We start from the raw sequence: 22,241 nt of genomic DNA, 5'->3' as shown, positions 1-22,241 counted from the left end.
AAAAAAGGAAAACCTTAAAAATGTTTATATATTGCAGTGAAAAATGTAGCTGATTAATAGGAAATATGAGTAGCATTTTGCTTCTTTGGTGACATCCTTTATGACTTCTTATTCATAATAATTCTTTAGATATTGATGAAGCAGTTCCACAAGTATAGGATTTTACAAAGCCTAATGAAGATTTTTAACAGATACATGTCTTGTAGCTGGGTTCTCTCTATTTTTTTTAAGGTGAAAATACTGACAGAAGCTCTTTCTCCAGGAAGCTTTTCCTGGTCTAGGGACGTTCATAATGCCTCTCTCCTGTGTAAATTATCTGATGTCTAATGGTGACAGACGCGTACACACATACACAGACTGTGATTGCATAAGCCTTGTTTCCTGAGTAAACCATGCTGAAAGAACCCATCAAGAATGCTAATCAGAATTTGCAACCTTCAAATACTGTATGATGTAACATAGCTACAGCTTTCCATGTAAAATTGCAAAACATATATACATTGGTCCACACGTGTTTATTTAGAGTTTATAGATATATGAGTATAAATTTATGTATGTGTATATATATAAGCACAGTTTTCCATGTAGTAGAAAGTCTCTTCTTCAAGCAGCACACTCTCAGTTTTGTTGCTTGTGTCACTGAACCCATATTAATTTGATGTGACTCAGCTTGGTGCATGATTCATCCAAAATGTGAAAGGGGGCAGAGTGGGTGGATTGTCATTTACCCATAATACAGCCTGGGGTAAATGGGCCCGGGACACCCACGTATTTAGAAATCCGACGTACCTGTGAAACCTCTTCTTACCCCTCTGATTAATATGGAGACACTGGAGTGACTTTTATACACTCTGCTTATCAGGCCAATGTATAGAGACTTGCTGAGCTGAGACATAAATATGGCCTAATCATCAAATGTGGATTCAGCTCTCCCCTGCTGAGCAGGTAACAGTCTAAAGTGTTTAAACTGATACCTGCCCAGCATGTGGTATCTTAATCAGCATCACATTCCTGCACTTCCTCCCTCACTTTGGTCTACAGAGACAATGACCTCAGGAAGACAATTTTATTTTAGTGTTCAAATTTGCCTATATGAATATATTTTTAACTCCTGCACTGCCTCGCAGATGAGCACTGCAGCCTCTGTGCAAATGAAAAGGTCATCGTACAAAGGGGATTATAAAGAGAGGTCATCAGACGGAAGGATGAAAACTGGGAACCTTAATGGGCAGTTTAAGAGTTCACAAATTTTTTCAATTTTCATAACTTTAGGCCAAAATTAGAAGTTAGGCCGATATGGAACAGATTTACAAATCGCATTCCTCTCCTGCAAACTGCAGAGTTGCAGCATGGCTGCAAACAGCCACGGTCACCTGGGAAGGTCCAGGCAGGAGCAGCTCATCCCTGAAGATGCTGTCTCCCCATCTCTCCCACAGGCAGAGATCCAGCCCCTGGGGGCTGCTGAAACATGTGTATGCCATCGTCCTTCCTTCTGGGCAGCTCCAGCCAGAAGGGAAAACTTATTTTTCCCGTTGCTACTCAACCCCTGTTGGGTGCAGACAGAGAGTGCGTGGACTTTTAAAGAAGTCAGTGTTTGCTTTTTGAATTTCAACCCTGTTTATTGTGATTAGGGACATAATTCCTCGGAGGAGGCCTGGTCTTGTACTGGTGCCTGGCCAGAGGCAGGGACCAAAGCCCCAGAAACCCATAGTTTTCAGATGGAATGACCCCTTTGTACCCCAGTTTTAGGATGGGCTGGCGGACTGGGAAGAGTTGTGAAAATTTCAATACCTGAGCCCAGCCTTGAGCATCCTTCCCCCATGCATGACTCTGGAGACTGGGGATTCCTGGCACACTCGCTTCTCTCCAGCGAGTTCCCTGCTTTCCGTCCTTCCCATAAACCAGGGATGGAGACATCAAGTGTCCCCTTCCAGGTAAGAGAGGTCCTGGGGAGCAGGGGGAGTCTCCCAGGCGCCTCGGCTTTGTTTCCCACTTTCACCATGGCGGCAAAGCCGGGTGGCAGCCGGAGCAGCAGGCGAGCTTATCTCCAGCTCCCAGCACTTCCCCCGGCATGCGTGTGGGAGCCGGCGTGCCACGAATTTCCAGCATCGGGGGAAAGAACCGCGGCCGGGCCAACAGGAAGGCTTTCTCGCTGTGCGCCCGCACGCCCCGGCCGCGTCCCGCCAGCCGCGGGAGTGCAATCGGGCGGCTGCAGGGATTTCCCGTTGCTTCCGCCCGGGCGGGTGCAGGCCTCTCCATCTCTTCCTGCGAGGCCGGCGGCGGGTCGGCAGTGGCCGCCGGGCCTCAGGAAGCCGCCGGCCGTGAGCAAGTGGCGGCGGGTGGGCAGGCGGGGGCGAGAAGGTGGAGGTGGCCAAAACCTATTTGTTCGGTGGCCGCCGCACCGACACGCGCTGGCCGGGCTGGAGGAAAACAAAAGGGGGATGTCTGCTTCAAAAAGGCAGGAAATGAAGCAGCACAGGGGACGGAGAGACCTATTGGGACTGGGCTGGGGCTCTTCTCTCTTAACCTATTGTTTCATTAAATTAAAAAAAAAAAAAAAGAAAAAAGAAAGAGAGAAAAAAATATAAATTGAACACATCCTGTGACCTCTTATCAAGCCATCGGGAAGAAAAACAAACAGCTCATTCATCTAAAGGCTGAGGGTGTTTTTGATGTGACTGCTGGACTCGTTAAATCCATCAGGCCAGACAGGCCGCAGAGGCGTCGGGAGCATCACCCCTCCCCGGCCCCCCGCTCCCCACCTCACTTTTTTTGACTTTTGTGCCAGGCGGGAGCTGTTTGTTTGCGAGGGTTTCTATATACAGTGCTGGGCATTTCCCAGCCGGCTGCGGCCCCCATGACCCCCCGGGGCCTCTGTTCCTTGTGCAGGAAGTCTTTCATTCCCCTCTTATCTGCAAGCCAGAAGATTTTGATGGCTGATATTTCTCCTGCTCCATGTCCCCTCCCTTTTTTTGGCCAGACACCTATAATTTTCCACTCCTCTTTTTCTTCCAAAGGAGGTGACATTTAAGAGAAAACAATGCCATCGCTTAATTTAGCTCTTACCTATGATTTCTTTTTTTAATTATTCTTTATGGCAGCTGTACTCGTGAAGAACTGGACTTATGCTCTAAAGTGCTACAAATCTGACCTAGCAAAACCTCAGCAAGTCCTGGCTCACGCACGCATCCACATAAACTTGTTTACATCATGCCTATTAAAAAAAGCCATATTCACTTCTTGGATCTTTGGCTAAGCCCTCAGATTTTTAAAGCCAGAAGGGGTCATCAGGTCACTTATGCTAAGCTGCTCTATAATTCCAGTCTTACTATTTCACCCATTTCCCACTGTACTGAGTCTAATACATCATCTTCAGCTAAATGATATCTTTCAGAAAGGCATCTACTCCTGATGTGAAGACTTCAAGAGGTGGAGAACCCACCATATCCGCTAGTAGCCTAGGTCATTCAACTTTAGCAAAGCACTTAAAATATCTTCTGAGTAGAAACCGGTGTGCTATTCTGACACACAGTGCAATGTTATTGACAAGTCTTTTCCAGCTTCAGAAAGAAGGTCACAGTTAAGCAACTGGCTCTACTGAGCAGATGTATAAAGGATAGAGTGAGGAGTTGCTTTATCTGATTCAACCAACTTAAAACTACTGAAAGCTGCAGTTACCAGAGATACACCCCTTTATTGTGGTGTACAGTATTCCTGCTGCCTTGCATTGGCCTCACCTGAAGCCCCTACGATAGCGGCAGTGCAAGGGTAAAAGGGAACAGTTCAAGTATTATTGAAACCCAGAGACTGGGAAGGTCCCTTGGGCATAACTTCAGCAGCTTAAAGGAAGGGAAGTTGTCCATCCAAAAGGTCTTTCATGAGAAAGGACAATGTGTTTTTACTACTCTATGACCTCCATGCTGAGAAGAAACCTAGGTATTCTCAACAAGATATTTTACTCCCAGGTCTGCTCCAGACAGGCAGTAGGGATGTGGGCTGTGCTGACTTGGTCCAACACCAGAAAATCCCACACCTACACTATCTTCTGGCAATAGCCAGTCCATTGAATAATTAAAAAATCAGCAGGTGCCTGCAAACAATTAGAGGGCAACCCACAAATGTAGACTCTTTTGGTACTAACACTGATTTAAAATTTCCAGCAGAGATAACGATCCCTACAGGAAATGTAAATGAAACTTATAAATACATAACAGAAAATCGGGCCATAGCACAGTTAAGATTACTTCTTGAGCTGCATCCTTGCTACTAGTGCTTAATTTTATAGAAAGCAGGCCATGGTAAAAGTGCAATGATATATCATTGTGAAACACTGTTTGGAAGCTCACTTGACCTTTCAGTCTTGGTACTTTCTATATTAATCCCATGCTGCATAAATTATAAGAGGGAAGATAAATATTTAGTTTCTTACTGTTCTGAACAAAGTCTCACAATGTTTTCTTTGCAGGCTGAAGCAATTCAGAGGCAACCAGGAAGGAGGCAGACAGCCCAGTTGTCTTCCCAAGATACTGGCAACAGAGACTGCACATCTAATTGCAAAAACAGGGAATAAGGAACGGAATTGCAGGCAGCTTTTTTTCAGATTTTCAGAGAGACATAAACACAAGAGAGTGGAGGAAGAAAGGTAAATACAAGACTAAGGAAGAGGATTTTATTCAACTCACTGACATTGTGGTGCCTAAATTTGCTCTAGATTTATGGAAAGCATAAAGCAGAAGAGCAGAGAGAATTTAAGCCCCCCCCCCCTCAAATTAATATTCAGTACAAATTACTCTCAGAGGCTTTGAACATTCCCCCACCAGGTACTTCAGAAAGGAAAACAAAAAAAACCTCCAAACCAAAACATACAACTCCGAGTCTGATTTATCAGCTTAAATTAGGACTGCTTGGTATGAAAATTTTGCCCAGAGGATTTAGATATATGTAAGCAATTTCCCCCTTATTCCCACCACACTGTTGCATTCAAAAGCATTTCAAGAACTTGATAAAGTTGCCCAGTAGGTCTAATGGTTAACTTGAACCAATCACCCTGCGTAACATCAGTGCTTTTTAAACTAATTTATCCTTGGCTGTCTTCAGTGAGCTAAACCTGTGTCCTGACGCTGCTTCTAAGGTCCCATGAAGTTTAGCCCTAGTTTTTTGCTTCAGTGGAAGCAGAAATTGCACAGTGCAGGGATTGTGAGTTAAATCACTATTGCAGATGATTTTTAAATCTACAAGGGAAGAGGTCAAGGGTGGGTATTTTGTATCACTTCTGAAACTGGAGGGGCAAATTGAAGCAGAGAAGTGAGGAAGGGGGACAGCTGACTGAAAACTGGTAGCCTATTTGCTAGGAAGTTTGAAATGGACTGTTTAACTGTCTCTGGTTTTTACTGATTTTGATGTCAGCCTGAATGGCCGATGTTATAGACTTCTCTGTTTCCAGATTCTAGAAGAATCGATGCACGTGAAACAAGCATTCAATTTTTGTGTGGACCAGACTTGGAATATGTAAGGTGTGTTCATCTGCTGAGTCTCCTTGCCTCTTAAAACCTTTTCATTAAAATCACAATTTACTGATGGACATGAGGCAAAACCCACTTCCAGAGCCTTTAGAGGGAGTCCTATACAAAGAGCAAGCGTGAAACTCTTGAAGCCTATCTTATCCCCTTATCGAGTGTTAATGGGATTTGTATTGATTCATTGATGGAAGATTACACTCCTTAGTGTCTTTGTCATTAATACTTATTGGTAAAATGTACAACATGTGGAAGGTCAATATCTCATCCATATCTTTTTTTTTTCCTAATGTGGTTCCTAGTAGTTGGAAAAGTGGCTCTGAGATAGCAGCCAACTGCAAGAGGGGGCTGTTAAAAGAGGCCCCATCTACCAGCAGCCAAAAAGATTTCTTCAAAAATTTGTTTTCACATACAGATTGGCTCCATGTCTTCCTATACATACAGTACCAGAATGATAAAAAAAAAGTTAGACAAATATTTATACATATGGCTAATGAGAACACCTGGCATAGCAGGCAAACAAGCTAATGGGAAAGAGATGGAATGGATGTGGATCTCACGGTGTGTATTGCATCCCAAGCAGCTTTTTTTTCTCTACTGATGTCTCCTTCAAAGGGCCTTTTGCTCCATCAAATGAATGTGCTAGATCTACTGCCCTTGAAAACAGTTAGGTACCACTCTACCTCAGGGCAAAAGTGAAAGCCACCCCACTTTGGAGGAAGGCTTACTGAAGCCTTCAGGTACCAGTGCCTTTGCAGAGATACCTAACAAGCTGGTGATGGCATTCGGATATAGAGAAAAGTCTCCTAGGACCTGGGCTGGCACCACCAATTTATCTCATGTTGACCACAAAATAACCATCACCTTATAAAGACTTTCATTTATTACTAGTGACTGGTGAACCTCTGGAGGTTTGCTTGGGACAAATACCAATTCAGCTGCCAAACCTTATCTGAACTATCTGAACCTCTCGTGTCTAAAAAAATTGGGCTGGAAATCTCATCAGATAAGGATTTACTCTGTGATTGACTGTAGTTATTGCTTCCAGATGGGCTAGAATTACTGACATAACTGCCCTTTCACTTGGTATTTGGTGTATCCCATTCTGACTCAGAACCTAGGAAAAAAGTGTAGGCAACCAAAAAAACCCCATATATTTTATATCATATAATTTGAATTGATCTTCATTTCTCTAGTTTTCATTCTCCAGTCTCGATTTCCTAATTGGTTCTGAGCTGCAGAGAAATCTGATTTTTTTCTGCAGACAGTCCTCTGATTCCAGTGAAATCTTTTGACATTGGCCTGCCTTGTTTTGGTTAGAGTCATAGTAAAAGTAGGTAATCAGAAATGATGGGAGGGTGGTCGTACTGCTCCATTTAGGAGAGGTGCTAGATGAAAAGCCAGGATACATACAGATAACTGGAACTGTCTGCCTGAACTCTGACATTATTTTTTTGTTACGAAAAGAAGTCAGGTAAATATTCTGTTCAAAAGATGCCCACAACAACTCCATTTCTAAATATTTCCTTTGATTATTTAAATATTTACAGTGTACTCAGATTTTTAAGTGTAACATTTCATTTAAGCTTTTTTTTTTTTTTAATTTCTTGGTTTGCTGAAATTGTTGGAAATTGTTTATTGGTATTGATTGACAACAGTTCCCACCTCCTTGGCCAGATGTTTTCTAAACAAGCAGAAAATTGAAATTCCTTTGTCTTACTCTTATGGAATAAAGCAAAGGCTACTGTAGAGGTAAACAAGCAACCAAAATCCTCCAGAAAGACAGTATCATTGGTAGGAGGGAAAAGACTGACACTGGTGGTGGGCCAGTGATTTGTGAGAACGAGAAACTTAAACTTTACATCAGAAGCACAAGGATCCAGACAGGAGCTGAGGTTGTTTGTATGGTTCTTTAGTGTCAAGTCTTTGCCTAGGCCATGTTAGGGACTAGCAGATGCACTAGAGGGATTGGGATAAAAAGGCAACAACAGTTGGTGGGTTTGAAAAAGCAGAGTGTATCTTGCAAATGAGAAGAAAAAAATGTCCATTACTGTAAATCTGTGATATGTCCGCAAGCACCATATGATTTTGATGGTACAGCATCTTCATGCAGGGTCACCTAGTGATTAGGAAGGGAGGAATTCCCAACTGAGTATAGGTCAATGGTCCTGCTAGTTCTCTAGCCTGTCTCTGACAGTGCCAATTTTGAAAGATGAACTGTGGAGTAGTTTCCCAAGGGAGCAGTGGAAGTCCCATGTCAGAGAACTTTTACAACTAGACCAGACAAAACACTAGAAAATGTACTGTAGCTGTAGCGAGCAATTCTGCATCAGCAGGGAGATGGATTGAATGATCTAATATGGCTCTTCCATCTGCAATTCCTGGGAGTCTATGAATCACATTTCTGTGTGGCAATGCAGCCGAGTAAATACAGTGCAGAGCAGCATCATCAGCTATCTTGGTGTCTCTGTAACAGTAACATGAGTAAATTAGGCAGACAAATTCCAAAAAGGGATATATTTGACTCTCCGGTTCTAAATCCATCTGTTCAAACTGGCTATAGTACAGTATGCTACTGCTAATTCCTAAGTGGTTCAGGCTGGATATCAAGTTATTTTGTGTCAGGTATGCTGTTAACAAAGAATTAAACCATTATTAGTTCATGTCTTGTTGTACAAAGCTGGTGTTTCCTAACTCAGCCAGCACATTTTGGATTAATACAAAGAGCGACCCAGCTATCTATAGCCTCTGTGAATTTTAACTTTAACCATATGGATCTTGCAAAAGTAGACTATAAAAATTGAAAATATGTCAGTTTAAGATGCAAAGTGTCTTCTGATGGAAAAGCAAGGGTGGAGGGATTGAAACATTTTATTACCAGACAAATGAGCTCAAGCTTCATCCTGGTCTTGTGCACAGATGATCCAGCCATAAATGGATTCATGAACAGTTGGGTGGGTGTCAAAGCCAACCAGATGTCACTCTATTAAACCTTTCATTTGTGCACCCAACCAAGCCCAGTGGGTCAACAGGCATAGAAAGACCTCTAACTTTGTTAATTGGTTTGGGAAAGGGAAGTATCAAATGTATCAAACTTCACCTTCAACAGTGATCACTGCTGAACATAATTATGTGAAACTATTTCCATGACACTTTTGTGGAAATAAGGACCACATTCAGAGTGGCTACACAGTTGACAAAAAGTCCAGTGTTTCACTCTGATACATTTACTTTACAGAAGAAATTTCTCTAGCAACCAGGAAGATACTTTTTATCTTTTTTTTTTTTTTTTCACAAATCAAAAGGGAAGCAAATGTTTATGACCTTTCTTGGTTTTTTTATTCTGCCTGCAAACCCCTACAACCCCAACCACCAAAGGCTTATTTTTCTCATCACTACTTAATCCCTCCCCTCACAGCCATGATCTTTCCATGGTTCTTCTTAACTCTCTTCAATAAGTGTTAATCCATTTTGTGGATTTGTAGTGTGATGTTTCTGCCACACCTGCGGGATCATACTTGTCAATGTGCAGTCCCAAAAAGCTTTGTCCCCTAGTTGGCTTCTGAGAGAAGCAAGAAGGAGTCACGTCCAGGGCATCACTTCTAATGGTGGAGGGCGGCATCACTAGGGGATTGAATTAGAAAGGCGAACTTCATTAGATTTCTGAGGTTTGACATTACATTTGAAGTTCTATCTCAAGGGCAAATAGTGTGATTCGGGAAGAGTTATTTATTATTACTGCATACATACCTGTCTATGTAGATCTGTCCATGTAGATGTATGCTCACAACATGTACGGCACATCTGAACAGAAGGGCTGGACATTTATATGGGATGTCATTCAAGACTGTGTGCCTACATATAGTTGTGTGTGTGTGTATTCCAACCACACATCTGAATGTGCAGGTTTTTAGTTGTCAACAGGCCTTCATGAGTACCCTGACTGACTATTCATGAAGATACTGGACAATTCAGCTCCATGACATTTAGACCTGTTGATTTATTCATTCTGAACTGCAGCATCATTTCTTCACTATTGTCATTCATTTTTGCCTTGTTTAAAAAGTTTCATTCACCCAGTCATAAATAAGTAAGTAAATAAATAAATAACCAGCACGTGGCTTGGGTAACCAATTCCACACCTTTGTGGAGAATGAAATTGAACTGTTTATAAATAAACCATAAGCTGAAATGTGTTTGCATAAACTATTTGCTAACCACTTAGGAAAAGAGTTATTGGGAAAAAAAATCCATCTTCGTATTTTTCACTGCGAAAATGAAACCCATTTTCGGGGAGGGGAAATGTTCGCACCTTTTCCTCTATTTTTGGACTGACTCAGTATAAAATCCATTAACAGAAAATGTTGAAATTGATAACAGATTACTGCTTGAACTTGATAGTTAAAAAGTTTTTCCACTAATACTAAAAATTGAGTTGGTCATATTTGTTACTGTGCAGGGGAACTGCCTGTCTGTAGCTCTCTCAAGTTTGGCACCTGATCTGGACAAATCACCAAATCCCCTTGACAGCCAAAGGAAAGAGACAGGCTCCTTTCCAGGACTACCCAGGCCAGCCCAAGGAAGACATCTGCAGTAGGTGGTATGAAAAGCTCTGGAGAGACAACCTAGGCACAAAACTTTGACATCTAGCTTTTGGTTGGCTAAAGCTGGGTTAGATGAGTACCCCCGTAAGGTCCTATCAAACCAAGATAACATTTGTTTCTCATGTTATTTAGAATTGTTACTCAGCTACCAAAAGACCTATGAATACCAGATGAACTATATCTGTTTAAACCCAGGAATAACAAAATGCAGCATCCTTGCCACAGCTATAGAAGGAATGCCAGCATTTAATAATTAGATGTATATGCTTGCATTATATCAGTTTTGTACTTGGATTTACTAGAAAGGAATCTACAATTGCAACAAACAAGTTGTTTATACGACTTTGGGACAAAATAGACTGCCAAAACTGCAGAACTCAGTAAAGGTTTTTATTACCTGTAGGTTTCTGGATTAGGCAAGGCATACGCTTAGAGGTTTGTACTACAATATAGCCCCCAAACTTAAATGTTGTGACATTAGCAAGTAGCTTATAATTAAAGTATGTTGCCATTTCACCAGGCTTTCATTTACAGGAGAAAGTGCAAATTCTACTCTATGTGAACTTTAGATACATCCAACTTTTTTCTTTGTTCTTTTCTTTAAAGCTTTGCAACAAATGCATCTCCATATGCTTATATTAGTTAATCTAGTATTAAACATATTGGCTGTGCAAAATGTTGGCATGCATTAATAAATGTTTTCATTTTTTTATTCTTTTTTTTTCCCCCCTTACTTTAAATTCTTCCTTTGACTACACAAGCAACAGCTGTCTAGCTTCCTGTTCAGAACTGGATCTAATGCCTCTACAGAAATCTAGGTCAAAACACTTGGAATGCATGAATATCAAACAGAGTTTTCAAAACAGCAAATGAATACATCTTTAACTGGTGACATTTTCCCGTAGCATATGGCTGCAAGCTCAGGGGACTGCATGCTTTTTTGATGAATATGTTCCGTCAAAAACTAAGGAATGGCAGTGGGCTTATATCACCTTCTGTTTTGCCTTATGAAATGATAATGCAAACTCATAAATGGATACTACTATCACAAGACTTCTGCCTTTTGTCCAATCCCAAAGTAGTACAAGGCCTAGTGGTTAAGAGCCTAACTCTTTGGTCATGTTAAAGTATAAAAGATATCTGTCAAAGATGCTTTTTTGTAAAGCACTTGCCCATGTCACAGAGGGCGTAAGATTACCTGAATTTCCATACTAGTGGAAAACAGCAACATACGGTACCAGGAAAGAGGTACAGATTAATGCTAAAATTCTGCAAAGACATTAGACCATGCATATAATTCCTGTAAAAGAATGGCATGGTGTAACAAAGGTGACATTAATATAGTTTAGCTTGCCAGCACAAATATGCAGAGAAATTTGTACTTTTTAAATTATAGAAATAAGAGAATAAAAGCATAAACTCAAATTAAAGTGCCGGCATCTCAATAAACCCCATATCAACACTAAAGTGACAGTCCAAAGAAAGCTGCTCTAACAAGCTTGTCTGTTATTCTCTGAGAAGAAAGCATGGGTTTGGCAGCAACACCAGAGCCTGTTGAATAATTAACCAACTACCAAATCTGACCAGTAGGAAACGATAGAGCTATTATTTCTGATCATGTATTCATCTTCTCAAATAACAAAAAACACTCATGGCTAATATCTCTTTAGGTAGATGAGGCAGGTAGAAAATCATCTAATTAAATACTCTCGAATATTCCATAAGACCGAGGGCTGGAGATGCATGTCAGCTGGAAGCACAGAGCGGCTCACTTGCTGGACTTGCAAATGATTGTGCAGGGGTTTAAAACATGATTGTGGCCAAGGTCTTTGCAGGTTCTGACTTCCAATACCATGTGAAATGTAGCGGGAAAACAAATGCTGTATTCAGGCTTTGTTTAAAGGAGCCAGCAGGCTTTTTCTGGCTTGACACTCATGGACTGAATGTGAGAATTGAGCCCATCGAGATAAGCTATGATTATATGAAACTGCGCTTTTATATGAAAGTCTGATTTCAAATATTTACTTGGGTCATATAAAGGATCTGCGTTGCTGTGTATGTATCAGGGCTTCGTGTGTATTGTGAACTCTCTTTTCAGTTATTTGGACACCCCCTTCCTGCTGACCCCCACCCTCTCCCTACTTTCTGCCATCCTTCATCTCCCAAGCTCCATATTAAAACAACAAAAAATGCAAATTTCATTGCTTCTTTGATATTTCATTAGTCTCACACCACCTTGCTGGCTCAGCTTGTAGCTCTGGGCAGAGACTGGGGAAATAGAGTCTGAGAGCGAATTTCAGAAGAATTTCAAAACTCAGTGGATTTTTAATATCTTTTTAACAGTTCTTGTAAACAAAACCAGTTTACTAAAAGATGGAAGGATGGACAAATGAAATGTACAAATAAAGAATGGCTATTATTACCTTCCTATGCAGTCCTCACAGTCTATAGGAAACATACCTAGTTTTGAAGCCATTTCAGGGAGGTGTTTGATATATATTTTGCAAAAAGGCAATTGGTTAAATAAAAATGAAAAATATTGATCCTTTTGAAATAGATAGTTTTATTCCCCCTGCGTTTTTCTACCATTTTTTAGTGGCAGTTTTGGAAACATTCAGGCTCTATCTTCCCCCCTCTTTGTCTCCCTTGCTGTGTTTTATATATCTTATTGTGACTCAAGTGAAACTTCATTACATTTAACCCTAAAAAGGGAACAGCAAGTGTTTAACCTTCATACTATGAGCAAATGTATTTTTTTATAAATATCCCTATCAACATAATATCTATCGTAGGCATTACCTGATTAAGCTATGTATGTATTTAGTAACTGGTGACCCCTTCTTTGTGTCACCCAGGAGTCCACTTAATAATTTCTCCCTGGTTGAGAAATATTAACAATTCATCCCATATTAACCATTTGATTTACTGTCCTTCAGTTTACCAACATGAAAAAAAGGCCATTTTCACAAGTCCTTTCCGAGAAGTTAAATGAGACTTTTAAAATACATTCTCTGCATTTATGACACTGTGAATTTTCTTTGTCGTAATGTTTTAAGTTAGGTACATTTGGCCTATCAGGAAAGTAGTCAAATTTACATTCATTTGATATTAGGCAAATGAACCAAAATCTGTGGTTGGTACAGGATGAGAAGTAACAAATCAAGTCACTTCATTTTGAAGATGAAGATCTATTTTCTCTGAAATCAACAGAAAAAATACTACAACTTAGTTGTACTTTCTTTAGTTCTAGAATTCCTCTATTTAAATTAAACAGAAGTGTTGGTATACTTACATATCTGTCCAGCTATGGGAAAGAGAAAGGTAGCAGAGCTACACAGCTAACTGAGCAGGGACAGTAATGTTTGAGCTATGAAAGCAAAGCTCATTTATGTTCTAAGCTTATTTTATTTTTCTTAAATCAACATTAAGAAGGAAAAGTTGAGATATTAATTACCCATTTACTGCCAATGTAGCGGAAAATGTAATTTATAGACCACTTGCAAAAAAGTGCTTGCTTAATTTAAGAACTCAAATTATTCAAATAACATTTTGAATTTGATTATTCGTATAATTGAAATGTTGCTCTCACAGCCTTGAATTGCTTCTCTGAATTACAACCTGAGCAACAGTTAACTAAGGCCTCACTCACTGTGGAGATTATCACAAATGGGAGCAGGAAAGGAAGAGAGACTAAGCCAATGTACACCATTTAAGTGGAGAAATTTCCAGGTAAAGCGTCAAGGTTTAATTTGAATTTGGGGTTTCCACAGGCTTGAGCAGCTCTTTACACACAGAGCTGTTGCCACTCCCTTTATTTTTGCATATGGACTAGGATCAAATTAATTTTGTTCCAGCAAATCTGCATCCCTGAAATGAGTGATGTAAAGAAACCAAATTGTCTATGTCTGAACTGGCTGATTGTGCCTTTGGCCGAGTGCTGATCACTGCATTGTGACCAAGGCACAACCGAACTTATATTCTGGTCTGCCAACTCAGAGATTTTGGAAATGCAGCTGTATGGATGTTGATCTGAAGATTGCCCAGTCCTTCTCTAAGACCTTTCTGAAATCTCTGCAGAATCCTGCCACTAATTATATTCTGTAGAAACTTTACACTGAAAGCAAAGATCCCTCTTCAGAAATTCTGACATGAATAATGTGAAATATATGTCCCTTTTTTGCAATGCTAAGAAAAATGGAGCAGAATCAATACAGCTGGATACAGCTTATCTATTGAGTAAAATCTTCATTTTTCCTAGCAGAGATACCTTTGAATTCAAAGATATCAGTCTGTATCTTTTCAATTTCAAAAATAAGTGTTTCCTATCCATAACAAGAAGGAGAATTAGATTAAATGGGATGAAAGATAAATGCAACATTTCATACTTGGCACCTAAAACACTCATGGAAATAAACCTTCTGAAGCACCGAGCATATGAGGCTTTAGTGAAACTGGAGAAGACCTACTTTATATTTCAAGAATGGATTAAGATATTTAAACAATCTTGCATCTATAAAGAAGGAGTCTCACCTTGTCTAGAGCAAGTTTGATTCCAATGCACCTGGATTTTCTTAGTAATAACATCCCAGCTTTTCCAGGATTTAGAAGAGAGGTTCAGACAGATCTAACCCTGTTAAGATTCCTACTTGCATATAATTTTTAAATTCTCTACAGTAAATGCATGTCAATTATTTTTTACTTAATCTGTGAAGGATATTATAGTTATTTATTAGAGACAATCATCAGAAGTAATTTATTATTCTTGGAAAAATTTCCACTATATTCTCCTCCTCCCTCTCCACCTGGCTGTTAGTGAAGCCAAGGGAGCCTCAGGAGATGCAGAAGCTCATGTTTGGGTATCTGACTATAGGAGAAAAACATGAAGATTTTCTTCCCACCAGGGAAGGAAGAGCAGATATGTGACAAAAATTCATAAAAATAAAAAAAAATGGTTTCTATTCTTTCGTGTGTCGGGTGGAGATGCATGGTGCACGTTCTTCAACTTGGGCAAGCAACGTAACGTCTTTCAGTCTCTCAAAATGACTCAAAATTTTTTACTGAAAAATGTAAATAATAAAAGAGAATAACTCAACGTGATGCATACTCAGAAAGCTTAGGAAGTGTTTAGAGACAAATACAAATAAAGTATTGTAATAAAAAAGTGCTCCACAGCTTTAGGTATAGGGTTTTTTTCTTACTTTATATATGACTAGAAGTTCTCAGGAAAATGCATTAGTCCATCATGAAAACTTCTTTGGACCTTGATGTTGTTATTACAGCTCTAATGGCATCCTGATAAACCAAACAAATCAAAACAGACCCCAAACTGTGGGGTTTTCAAAGGAAATATCTCACTGAGTTTAAGTACCCAGCTTCATCATAATCTGAAAATCTTATCCAGAATCAGACACCTAGTGTATAACATGTTGGAAGGATTTTAAATGACAGATGAGCTTGGAGAATTATGGATGAAATTAAGTAGAAGCTTTTTTTTTTTTTCCCATATTCTCAATGTCTCCAACAACTATGCTTCGTACTTTGCTGCCGAGAATATGAAACACTTGGACAGCCAATGGCACGATGTTTTCCGTTAAGTTTTTTTTCACACCCTTCTTTCCCAGCTTGTCTTTTCTTGTCTAGTCTTTTCTTTTCTAAACAAGTCTAATTCACTCTTCACATTTCAGCTTCCCCATCCTCCAATCTTTATTATTCTTTCCTTCTAGTCAGCCTGCCTTTCAGCTAGGAAAAAGAGGGGTTAATAAAGCCATGATTAAGCTGTAAAAGGCTGACATTTAGATATCAACTATGAATCAACAGCTAAAGTATTAGTGGAAATTATTTTTTAATTTTTTTTTTCTGGGAGATGGGCACCGTCTGCTGCAACTCCTCTCTTTCTTTTAGTCTACTTTTTCAAGGTGCAAAGGGACAAATTACAAGTTGTGTCACTCCATCCATGCCCTTCCCCCATTGTATGCTCACCTTCCAAGTCTTGATGATAAAAGTTCATCATCTTTTTGCCCTGAAAAACTAAAGGTGGAGTTATTAAACACAGTGGAGCGGCTTATCTCGGGAGCATTTTACCCTTGCTCACAGGCAGCCAACATAGGCGCGAGCCAAACTAGACAGAGAGAGACGGAGGAGAGGAGAGAGGCGGCACAGAGACCCCATTAGTGATTCCCCCGCCACGGTCTGAGTGGCAGCTGGGAACAAGGCACTAACTGTTTGCCCGTTGCCCATTCTTGTGTTATTGGGTAAAATAAAAGTTCTTTTCTCTGAGAATCTTTGTACAATAAAACAACTCTCAGTCATTCGCGAGTCAGGGGAGAGGAGAAAAGGGCCTCAGTGTAAAGTGCTGCAAACTGGCACATTGTTTCCAGTCATTTTCTCACTATTCACATATAAGGGGAAAGAAGAGGGGAAAAAAAAGGGCAGAGGGATGAGAAAGGAGGGGGAGGGAGGAGGGCCGACTCAGGGTATCTTTTGACAGAAATGTCAGATGCGCGGGGCTGCTGGGGGAGGAGAGGGTGAAGTGTGTGTCTAAGGAGGGCAAGTTTTGCCTGAAAGTCTCCGGCTGAACTCCTCGCCACATGCTTCCCCCAGCTCTGACTTTTTGCCTGTCCCCGTTTTCTCTCTTTGCCTAAGATGGCATAGAAACTAGCTTCTCCGAGACCTAGAGGTCGGAGTGATCCAAACACTGCGCTGCAGAGAAAGGACAAGATGGGCACATCTCTCCCTCCCCTTGCTGCATTTCTCATGGTTTTCCTAATAACAGACACACTTAGCAATTTAATTAGCAGAAGCTCTACAGAGCTGAAGGTCTGACTCCTGCACATGACATCTTATATTTCCAAGGATCAACAGCATAATAAATAGCCAGACAAAGTTTTTTAATGAAATCTTTTATTCAAGAGTCTCACATGAACTTGGCTCATATTAGGTGTTTCCACAATAATAATAATAATTAAAACCCCAAAATATTTCCTTCATGGTCCCTCTAAAGTAGGAAAGACAAAATCATCCTAAAAGGGACAAGAAAAGTGTGAATTTGAAAGTAAGGAGAACTTAGAGGACTGATAAAGAAGTGTCAGGTAAGAGTAAGTCCTGCCAGGAGGAGACATGGAAAATTATGGCACAGTATTAGCTTGATGACTAATTTATTCTGATGCCATGTCCTGGAAGCGGATCCAGCCTGAACAGAGAGGCTGCCGGATTTCTTGAACATGCCCACACCAAACCACCCCTAAGACGTGGTCTATGGGTTGGTATCAACAGGAGGCTGCAACTCCCCAAAACCATCCACTCAGAAATCCCATGTATGATTATACACATCATGGAGTCCTCACTGAACATCCCTTGTTAGAGACTCACTGTGTAACTTAACTTACCATGAGATTTTAATTCAATAGAGGGAGCTGTGGGTGAGAGTGATGCAGGTCCAGCAGAGGGAAGATTGATTGTGTTCATTCAGCCCCCACAGCCTGAAAATGCTCCGTATTTATTTTATTCAAGTTCTTGTTACAACACATCCCTGAGTTGCCAAGTCATTTTTTTGCACTAGCAAAACTCCTTTCCTTTTCCCTGCTCACTTATGTGATACAATCAACCCCAAGAGCACTCTGGTATTTCACTCTATTTTTGCCCCCCTAGTGCCTAATGTGTTTCATGATGGCTACATGTATTACACCAGAGAGAGCTCAATATTTATAGTGCTCATATAGACTTGGCTGCCACTTGGTTTATATTTAAATACAGTACTGAGCTGGATCAGCTGGGATGGCCAGGACCTATGATCTGAGCAAGTCAATCTAGGTTCTCTCTAGTGCCATTGGCAAGCTTCTTTGTTCAGTAAACTGGTGTTAAAAACAACACATACAGTGATTTTGCATCATGATTACAATGAGTTCACAGCTTCATGCCAGTTAAGCCGTACATAGTGCTAGAGAAATAGTTTTATCACTTGAACTGTCATCCAGTAAAAATAAAAAATATTGGCCAGAGACTAAAGGATAAAGTAAGTTCAAGTACTGGAGCACAAGTTTGTGAGCCAGAACTGATCCAGCAGAAGCTAGAAGTAAATTTGCACATAAGCTAGTAAATTATGTATTTGTCCACTCAGTATGTGTAAAAAATGTCAGCCCACTCAGCAAGGAGAGAGCATGTTGCAAGAAGACGGTGCCATTTCTTTCAAAGCAGCTGAGGAGCCCCCATCTTTCCTCCCTTCCCATGGTATCGCAAGGTTTATTTGAGTGCAGCCTGCAAACTGTATTTGGCAAGGGCTAGTACAGTTGGCCTCTGAAGACTGTTCAGCAAAACTGAAGTAGATTTCTCTTTGTGGGCTCTTATCTTTTGAACATAGCTAGTTTTCTGAATTCAGAATGGGACTGAATAAATAACACTGTCATTAATTGCTTCAGGAAACTTTTGTACAAACCAAACTAAACAGGAAAATAAAAAATAGCGCGGGAGCAACAGTTTATTTGCACTGCTTTACCACTAGCTTCCATTTTTCCTTTCCTCTTGCTTCACATTTAGTCTATCAAGGTGGAAAGCCCTTCAGAGTATGAACAATGTCTTTATATTTGTAACTAAACAGTGCAATCCATGCTGATGTCTATTCCCATTACTCACGAACACTCACACACTAACTTGCTCCATGGGTTCAGTTGTGTCCTTACTCAAGAAAGTGATGACAGTTTTCAACAGAAAGTTGCAGATTAATGGTATGTGAAGTAAGGACATCCCATCGACTCACGTCTGATACTGCTTTTCGTCATGTTCAATTTTGGAAAAATCCATGAAAAGTCAGTTTTGCACTGAAATTCCTTGGTAAAGTTCCTGTGGTGTTCCTAATCTCTATTTGAGCTTGAAATGAGTACTGTAGCAGTGGAAATAGTGGTGGAGAGAGCTTCATGTTCCAGCTCTGTGGCTGGAGGTGGATCTACTTTTCTGTGGGAGGGTAGGAGAACAGGTCAGACACAGGTTTGGAAAGTTTCATAGAGTCCCAAGTGAGCAGAAACACTCACTTGAGAGTTTATTTCTGTTTAGTGTCAGATGAAAATTACCCTTTTTGTGATACTTTACAGTGTAGTTGAAACTGTTTTGTCACGTTAACCCAGTCAACAACCTCTTGCTGAGGTGAATTATGAGAAACCTTTATGTTCATAACCATGGGATTTAAATGTAGTGAGCAAAGCAAACAGGAACTGAACATCCACAGGGACTTATTGAGTCTAATTTTGTACCGTTAAAATTATCACCACTGACATTATTATTATTAATATTTTGTGTTGCTCTACCATGATGTCAAAAGGCTTTAAAACAAGATAAACAGGAAATTTGAAAAACACTTTGAAATTAGCATGCAGCTATTAGAAAAGTCTTTAAAAACTTATGGTCCTGTTAATGCAACGGTGTGTGAAAAATTTCTTGAGACCATTTGTCTTGCAAGATATGATGAGCACACAGGAGGTTCAAAATGATGAAGGTATGGAAAATGAAGAAAAACAACATGTGGCCTTTGGACTAAGAAAAGAGGAGTCTTTTCCAGTGTTAAATTTGCATGTGGCTCATACATCTATTCAGCTGTGTACCAGCATGACCTGCAGTTGTTATCGTATTATAATTATTACTTAAGCATTAGCTCTGTTATTTAAACGTGTACAAAACTCTCCTTTCCCCGGGAGTTTTGGACCTAGAGACAGTTAAAGCCTGGGTGTCAAGTCTGTGACTAGGAACTCCTGAATGCTGATCCTGCCCCTGCTGCTGATTTACTTGCTGATTTGGAGACCGCTTTGGATTTCGATTTGGAGATCTTCCTTAGGAATAACCACCCTTATCCAGAAAAACTAGTGTCTGTGTCCCCATTACTCCCATCATTTAAGGCAGCAAATACATGGCATGAAGGTACAGCTAACGTACTTTTGTAATTTTTCTTTTTGCTGTCTTATCTTCCAACCAGTTAAAAATCAAAGGCCATACATAAAACCAGAGGGAGATAACACATTCACCTTTATATTTAAGTGTGAATTTTAGCAGGCAGAGTTTTGCAAAGGCCTTTGGATTCCAGCACAACTTCATGGTTTCAGAGGCTTATAAAAGACTGTAGCGTTTTAACCTTAAAATGTGTCATGAAAATGAAGCTGGAGAGTTTGCTATGCAATTTGGACTTCAGAAAGTATGCTATATGCAGAACCTTCATGGTGGCTTGATCCTGGCTGGACTCCAGGAGCCCACCAAAGCCCTTCTATTACTCCTCTCCTCAGCTGGATAGGGGAGGGAAAATACAACAAAAGACTCATGGGTCCAGATAAGGGCAGGGAGAGATCATTCACCAATTACAGTCATGGGCAAAACAGACTTGACTTGGGGAAATTAGCTTAATTTATTATCAGCCAAATCAGAGAAAGGTAATAAGAAATAAAACTGAATCTTATAACACCTTCCCCCCACCCCTCCCTTCTTCCCGGGCTTAACTTCACTCCCGTTTTGCTCTACCTCCTCGCTGTCAATGACGCAGAGGGACGGGGAATGGGGGCTGCGGTCAGTTCATCACACGTTGTCTCTGCCACTCCTTCCTCCTCAGGGGAGGACTCCTCACACCCTTCCCCTGCTGCAGCGTGGGGTCCCTCCCATGGAGACAGTCCTCCATGAACTTCTCCAGTGTGAGTCCTTCCCACAGGCCACAGTTCTTCATTAACTGCTCCAACATGGGTCCCCTGCGGGGGTCACAAGCCCAGCAAGCAAACCTGCTCCAGCATGGGCTCCTCTCTCCACGGGGCCACAGGTCCTGCCAGGAGCCTTCTCCAGTGTGGGCTTCCCATGGGATCACAGCCTCCTTTGGACATCCGCCTGCTCTGGTGTGGGGTCCTCCATGGCTGCAGGTGGATATCTGCTCCACCGTTAACCTCCATGGACTGCAGGGGCACAGTCTGCCTCACCATGGTCTTCACCACGGGCTGCAGGGGAATCTCTGCTCCGGCACCTGGAGCACCTCCTCCCCCTCCTTCTTCATTGACCTTGGTGTCTGCAGGGTTGTTCCTCTTGCATAATCTCACTCCTCTTTAGTTGCAATTTCGTAGGTTTTTTTCCCCCCCTTTCTTAAAGAAGTTATCCCAGAGGTGCTACCATCATCGCTGATGGGCTCAGCGTTGGCAAGTGGTGGGTCTGTCTTGGGGCTGGCTGGCATCAGTGCTATCAGACATAGGGGAAGCTTCTAGCAGCTTCTCACAGAAGCCACCCCTGTAGTCCCCCTGCTACCAAAACCTTGCCATGCAAACCCAATACAACCTTCCAGCTCAAACATCTTTGCTTTTAGCAGCCATAGCCAGAGCCACGGTTGAGGAATGAATATGTACTCGTGCTCCCTTGAGCAGAAAATTGATAAGTCTGGGTGTGTACCAGTGAAACTACACATCTATAGGCAAATACAATATTTTATGCCATAAATTAATTTTATTAGTATGATATTTACATAAAAATAATATTATGATTGTGATCATTGCACTGTCAACGTGATTCAAGTGTGGCCCTTTGTAGGTCTCCAGAAAGGTTTGCAAATGAGTTTCATATCAACTGAACTATTCTTTAAATTCTAGCTTTGACTTCCAAGTGACTTTCAAGCATATAATTTCAAATGTAAGCATGCAGATGATCATTCCTTTAAATTTGACATCTGGGCCTAAAAGTACTGAATTTAGTTAAGAATCATGTAACTGAAAAAACAGTCTTTGAAGGATCATCCTTTACTACTAATTATCTTTAAACAAAAGCAAGTATACAAAAACACCCATCCATACAGATCCCCAAATCTCTGAATACACTCATAACTCTTTGTGTACAGTGTTACTTGGAAGAGCTATAGGGCTGCATAATTACCCCAACTCCCGCATCAGGCAGGGAAAGTTAGTGACATGTTGAGTGAAATGCTACACTGTGTTAATAACGGTTTTGAAAGAAATCAGAAAAGTTAATCATGTGTGGACACAGGGTTAAGAAGCAATGTAACAGACTATTAAGTTTAATATAGATATGTGATATAAGCATATGCAGACAGCCATTAGCATAAATTCATGTTACAGAAGAGCAGTGCAGCATACCGCGCGATGGATTTATAGCATACGTG

Source organism: Phalacrocorax carbo, chromosome 7 (assembly GCF_963921805.1).
Source record: "Phalacrocorax carbo chromosome 7, bPhaCar2.1, whole genome shotgun sequence".
Taxonomy (NCBI): domain Eukaryota; kingdom Metazoa; phylum Chordata; class Aves; order Suliformes; family Phalacrocoracidae; genus Phalacrocorax; species Phalacrocorax carbo.
Note: the sequence above shows the minus strand (reverse complement) of the source record.